A 7173-nucleotide genomic window follows, 5' to 3' on the forward strand; every position below is an offset into this window, starting at 1 on the left:
GGGGGGGTGGGGGGCTGTTAACATGACGTAATGCTCCAGTTTCTCCCGGTGACTCCGAGCCTTCGTCCCGCTCCTCCTTCTTCTTCTACTTAATTTCTTCTTCTCTCGCCCTCTGCGTCCTCCCGGCCTCACACCACAATCTTTGTACTCATAATGCTATTTGGGGAAAGTACACACATCAAACTATAGCTCAAGTACCAAAGGCAAGAGCTGTCTTAACTATAAGGCGTCATAACTGATCACCTGAGTGGGCAAAAACCTGGGGCACGGGGCATTAACCCCAGTTCTTCACATCTCCTCAGAAATAAACTGTATATACAATGTCGGTAATATAGTGACAGTGGCAGTCAGATGTGACATTTATGGCCAAGCGCTGGACACAGCAGCTTGTCACCGCCTTCAAAACAGACAGTGCACACACACCTGATACTTCAACCTGGTCATGGAGGTGAACTGGTCTAATCGTTCCCGGTTAGATTTCATTTCTGTGTTCTGAAAAGTCATTGGGCTCTACAGAGAACAGCACAGGACAACTTGAAAAAAAAGAATAACACCACACACTAAGAAAGAAGCCGATAGAAGAGGACACCGTGTTTCAGGAGACAAGGCCACAGAGCCAAGTGGAGTGACCTGACCCCCTGACCTCAGCCAGTCAGAACGTCTCAAAGTGGTCTCACTTTAATCGACACCCGTTTACAAGGTTGTGTTTAGCCATAATCTCCTGCAGTTTGTAAACACTAGTTACAACTCTAATGCGAATTAAGTCCTAATGTGGATTTAAAAAAATGTCACGTTTATTTTTCTGCTGTGTTTGCAAATAAAGTTACATCCAGCCGGTCCTGACAACATTTCTGAACCTTGCCACATTTCTAGAAAGAGGAAGAAAAGACAAAGAATCTGATTGGCTGAAAGCAGAAGTGACGTAATCTGATAAACTTAGTTTCAGCTGAAAACAAACTGATCAGAAATATCACATCAGATTAATGCGGCAGACAGGACGAGGACATAACAAGAGAAGAAGAAACAGTGTAATAGAAAAGATGTTATTGCAAGTTCAGAAGTCGGAGCTGAGGGGGAGAGTTAAATCATTTTCATGTACTTGATACGAGTTTACGTATATAGCTTGGATATTATTTTCTTGGAATCTGTAATTTTCATAATCTCTTATCAACTTATACAATACAAGACTATTTACAGGACCCATATTACACAAAGTAAAATGTTCAAAATGGGTTTTACCGACACAGACATCTGCTCACAATGCACTCTAGGTTGTACCGACAGTTACTTTCATGCTACTTGGACCTGCCAACCAGTTCCTTCCCTCTGGATGACAGAGAAACTCTCCAACATGATGTAGAATCCCTCCTTCTCCATCACTTTGCTTACTCAGTAATATCATAGAAATCGACCACCTACCAATCAAATATAAAAACACACTCCTCATTTCTCTAGCTACTACCAAGAAAACAATCTTTCAAAACTGGAAATAAAAAATAAAAATCACTACACATAAACCACTGGACCAACCTTCTGACAGAAAATGGGATCCACTCACAAGAACAGTTTATCAGCTTTTTATGACACATGGAACCATTTTTAACACATTTCAACTTGAACCAAACACCTGGGGCTGAGGCCATGCACATTCCCACCAACCTCTAGAAATGGAACAAGCTGATTTTATTGGTAGTACGGTTATCATCATTGTTATTGGTAGTTTATTTACTTTCCCTCCTTTTCCCTTTCTTGCATTTCATAGACTGCATAAGTTGGAAATACCCACACTTCACAGCCTCACACACCACGATCTTGTAAAACACTCTACATCTTTTTGGAAAGTCTCGTATCCGTTGTCTTGTCTGCCATGTCCGGACTTGTTTTGTGTTACTTTGTTTCAATAAAAAAAAGAAACAGTGTAATTTGAGACAGCTGCTGACATCATCAGTGATGTCACTATAACCAGGAAGTCTGAGTCAGAGTTACAGTATGAGTGATGAAGATGAGGATGACCACACTGAGTAGAGATGATGATGCAAATGAAGAAAGTGACGATGAAGAGAGGTTTTGAATCAGATGTGGAGAGTAACTAAGTACATTTAACCAAGTGCTGTTACTTAAGATCAAATTTAAGGTCTTTGTACTTTGAGTATTTCCCTGAGACCAACACCAATCAGGACAGAGTCTCAGGGATTTACTAACAGATGGACCAAAGACAAAGCCCAAGTTTTAGTCGCACATCATCAAGTCATCAGTGACAGATGTGTTGAACCTTCCCTTTGCTCCTGTTCTGGAACCACAAACCACAGTGTCCTGTGCTAAAGGACGCTTCAGCCCCAGGAATGTTCCTGGATATTAGCTGTTGAGAAATTAAAGTTCCTGGAGGTTTTGGGGGGAAAGCCTGTTGTGAGTGGTATTTCATCACAGGAAGTAAATGTGGCACTGATCAGGATGTACTACATGATGTGCCAGAGCCACCTCAGTGCATCACTTGCCACCTGTGTGAAATCCCACTGAGCGAACACACGCATCCTGCTTCCTCTGAAATTCAGATGAGTTTGGATTAACACTGAAGTAAACATTAACTCCCATCAGGAGTGTGTGTGTGTGTGTGTGTGGTGGGGTGGAGGGAGATGGCCAAACAACTTTGCATTGTGGGATACTTACAGCTCAATTACCAGGATGTAACATCTCTCTGTTGTCCCAGAGTCCCTGAACTACACCCCAGGTGCTAGACATTGAAATGAACTCTGAACCGCCCTGTAAACCCGTCGTCCAATCACAGCTTGGCAGAGGAAACCCTAAAGCAGCCCAGTACAAACTGTGTGCAGACTGGTTCTGGTTTGCACCAGAACCAGTCTGCACACAGTTTGTACTGGTTCTGGTGCAAACCAACACCCATTCATTTACTCAGCCTCTGTACAGCAGGTGTGAAGGCTTGTCACCCGTTTCCATGATCTGCTCCTTCCTGTCGTAGGAAAATACTTTCACTGCACTACATAAGTGACAGCTACAGTTTGTAGTAATATCTTACTGAAAACAGCATTTTTTGAACTATAACACAGTAATATCCTAAACCTACATGCTAAACTTTAAATGCTGCTGATGCATGAACACAGGAGTCATTAACACAACATCTGAACCTTCATAGTACTTTGGTGTCTGTAATTGTTTTGCGTCTTTCTCATATTTTTGTTGATCTTTGTAGTTGTGTTGTTGTCTTTGGAGTTATTTTTTTTGACTAGGTAATTTTGCATCTTTGCAGTAGCTGTGTCTGTTGTAGTATTTTCAAGCCATTTGATTGACTTCCCAAAAACAAATGTTACAGGTCACCTCAAACAGAGGCTCTGGCCCAGGTCACCTCAAACAGAGGCTCTGGCCCAGGCTGCATTACTACTTTTCCTTCACAAAACAATGAAAATACTTGTTCCACTGGCGCCACAGGCAGAGCCAGGGGGTGGCCAGGGTGGCACTGGCCACCCCCAGAATCTGATTGGCCACTCCTGCCAGAGTCAAATATGATTGTTGTCATTACTGATGAATGAAAAATGAAAAACAATGATCAATTGTCTTAAATACAACTACTGTTTTTTGGTGCTTTATAGTTTTATTTTACATCATGCACACAGCATATTTGCATTTAATTCTCCGACTGTGTTGTTGTGGAGTACTTGGCACGATTCACCTCTGTGGGCGGAGACACACCACTGGGCAGCAGCGATGTGCCAGGCCGGGAGTAAAGGAGCAAACCCAAAGCTAGCAGAAGAAAGCACCATGTGTGTCTCATGTTTACACAAATTAAACAATTTGATCATTAAAAATATCTGGTTTATTATTTCAAAGAACTGGGCGTTGTATTTACCTTTTACATGTATTTCAAATGTGCCACCCCTCTTCGAGTCTGTGCCCAAAGTGCCCCCCCTGTCCAAAAAGTTCTAGATCCGCCCCTGACCACGACTACAGTAAGTGGCGACAGTATGAATCCGTTTAGATGACCCCCAGCCAGTTACCTGCTAACGCCAGCCACCTCACTTCTTTCACCTCCCCGTTTCCCCTCCTCTTCTGTCTCCTCTCATCCTCTTTCATCACGTTATACACTTCACTTAAAGCAGAAATGAGTTCAGACAAATTCCAGTAAACCAATAAAGCAAGTGCCTGCAGGTCCCTGTTGATGTCTCTGTCAGCAGATTCCTTTCAGCTCATGGAGAAATCCAATCATCACTGCTGGCTGTGAGGTTGTCATGGTGACAGGCTGTGTCACTGATCAGGTATCAGGTCATCCCCGCTGAGTCAGCACACAGCATCTGAAAAAACACACACACACACACACACACCTGCTTCTACATCTGACCAGAGATGCTAGCAAAGGTTCTGATCAGCGACTACCATTAAAGGTCACACCAGCCAACCAGTGTTCCTGAATGTTTATGTGTCTGCTGCAGGGGATGACACACTTCTCACATAAACATCCAACACTGTCAAACCCGGCGTGTCGAATACCGAAGCACTGTCAAGTACCTCTGACATCCACTTGACATGGCCAGGGTCCTCTGTCGAGAACAGCGTTCAACGCTCAGAGGAACAGCTCAAGGCTTTTAGTGTCGTAGTACACAAAGGGAGAAAGTCAGCATCAGGGTGGACCAGTGGGTCAGACAAACACTTTTCCCACAGGAGAGAGGTGTTCGAGTCCAGAGTTCCATGTGATTTTTAATCAGTAAGCGTTTTTAACCCAAATCCCAACCATGTAGTTTGATACCTAATTCTAAGCCTGTACTCCAAGCGCCCGACTGTAACATCTACTTTTAGGGCCTAAATCTGACCACAAACTGTGTGTGTGTAAAGGTACCTGTGTACTCATGCAGTCACTACGCAAAAGCATTTTAAAAAGTGACAGGATATCATACCAATGTGAAATTAGCCCAAACATCTGCTACAACAGTACCAAGCCACATAAACATCACCGTACATCTTGTAGAGAAATAATACACACCTTCTGAGACGGACTGACTCGGTGAGCTGACAGGTTGCACAGGTGAAATTTCAGTAGCATGTTTGAGTTTACTCACCATTTTAATGTTATGTCAAGGTCCCATCTCTTCACTTAATGAATTTATGCCCCTATGAACAGAAAAGTGACGGTGAAGGTAAAAAGCTTCTGTGCACATACACTGATGAACCTCAATGATGAGACTGAACAAACCGTACAGAACAAAATAGGTTTATTACATCCTCCCAGTGTTAGCTCGTAGAAAACAAGGTGAATCATCTGTAGGACATGTACACCAACAGAAACTCAAGTCCATAAAAAATAGCTTGCCCATATTTTTTCTAGTAAATGAGGAACAAGTATATCTGTCTCAGAAAAATAAAAGAAGGTCCCACCCCTTAGCAACAATAAACTCCTTGGCCAATCACAGCCAAGGAAGGGCGGGACCACAGGATCTGACAGTGACAATAGGCCACAGAAACAACACATCATGAACACTGGCCAGGCCCGTCACACGTACAGAATATATAGATTTATATGCTCATGTAATATTTCAATTATGTACAGGAAAGATCTCCATAAACCTGCTGCTTATAGGTCCGGCCAGAGAGACGGAGACGTGTCAGTCACCTGTTCCCAGAGCTTTCTGTCCGATTTCATCATGCTGCAAAGGATTATGGGACCGTTACAAAGACACTGCAGTCTGTGGCAACTGGTGTCTGCACTGTTTTGATACAACACAGTACAGGGCCAAAGGTTTGTGCTCAGGCTAAGCAGTCAGAGCGCCACCAGCTGGACAAGAGAAGAAGAGATATTTCTAATTAATTTCAGACGTTCCTAAAAGTGTTTGCGCTGTACAGTTAAGATTAACTGGAGTCGTCACCACTGAGCCGGCGACAGCTGGTCAGACTGAGAGCTCCAGACAAAAGCAGACTGTGATCAGCCTTTATCCACGTAGAGACTGAACTCAGAAAACAAAAGTGAAGACGCCCATGAACTGAAACTCACATTGCGGCCGAGTGAGCATATCCGTGTCCACATCCCAGTTGTTCTCAGACCAGATCTGGAGCTCAGCGGTGTTCACACCGGATGCACACACACACCAGATCTGACTGAAACATGAGAACATGGAGGCCTGAGATGTGGACGCAGCCTCTGGGACCCGGCTCTCCTGTGATTTACAACACGTGGTCGCCTTTTCTCACTGCGAGCGTCACCTGTGAGCCGGGCAGGACAAACACCTGCCAACTGTGAGTGAACACCTTTGATGATGATGCCGCCTCCGTCCGTGACCCGGAGACGAGCAAACTCAGTCAAACCCTTGTTTGCTGGAATACCAAACATAGAAAATGCTGTGCCACTTGTTGTCACGGCAGCGCCGATACTCGTTTCTATTGCTGCTGAATCACATTCCTCACAGACCAGGAAACAAGATGGCGGCCTCTCCTTTACACGCAAACCCAGTGTAAACGAAGCTCTTCATCCGGGTACAAGAAATCTTGCATGAAGGAAATGACACTCACACAACTGTCAAACAAAGGTTTTGTGAGAAACAGATTTCATTTATGAAAGTGTCAGTTTTAGTGCGGGTTATATCTGACAAAAGCAAATTACAGAAGGTCTTGACCTCAATGAATGATCAATTATATCAGGCAACGCTAGGAGAAGGGCGCCAGCATGAGAAGCATCTGAGGCTCCAAATGTGGGAAACTCGGCCTGTTTCCATTGACTCAGTCTGAACCGAGTTTAGCTGCAAGAATGGAATTGATGTTTTTTTTTTTTTTTTAATGAGCCTTCAGCATCCCCGGAAAACAAGCGTCTGTCGATAACCTAACTGGGGGAGCGTTTGTCCATAACCTAACTGGGGGAGCGTTTGTCCATAACCTAACTGGGGGAGCGTTTGTCCATAACCTAACTGGGGGAGCGTTTGTCCATAACCTACTGGGGGAGCGTCTGTCCATAACCTAACTGGGGGAGCATCTGTCCATAACCTAACTGGGGGAGCGTTTGTCCATAACCTAACTGGGGGAGCGTTTGTCCATAACCTAACTGGGGGAGCGTTTGTCCATAACCTACTGGGGGAGCGTTTGTCCATAACCTAACTGGGGGAGCATCTGTCCATAACCTAACTGGGGGAGCGTTTGTCCATAACCTAACTGGGGGAGCGTTTGCCCATACCCTCACGG

General features: G+C 44.3%; 1 protein-coding gene across 1 annotated transcript in view; it reads right to left on the bottom strand.

Annotated features, from left to right (window-relative positions):
• Nucleotides 1-3597: 3597 nt before the first annotated feature.
• The window catches only part of elk1 (ETS transcription factor ELK1), a 22660-nt gene continuing 19084 nt past the window's right edge, over nt 3598-7173 (bottom strand). The window contains exons 11-12 of the transcript XR_002276130.1: nt 5067-5118; nt 3598-4304 (exon numbers count right to left, since the gene is read on the bottom strand). The gene's annotated coding sequence lies outside the window, so the exon portion shown is untranslated. The remainder of the gene's footprint in view (nt 4305-5066; nt 5119-7173) is intronic.

Source organism: Monopterus albus, unplaced genomic scaffold, assembly GCF_001952655.1.
Source record: "Monopterus albus unplaced genomic scaffold, M_albus_1.0 scaffold155.1, whole genome shotgun sequence".
NCBI lineage: Eukaryota > Metazoa > Chordata > Actinopteri > Synbranchiformes > Synbranchidae > Monopterus > Monopterus albus.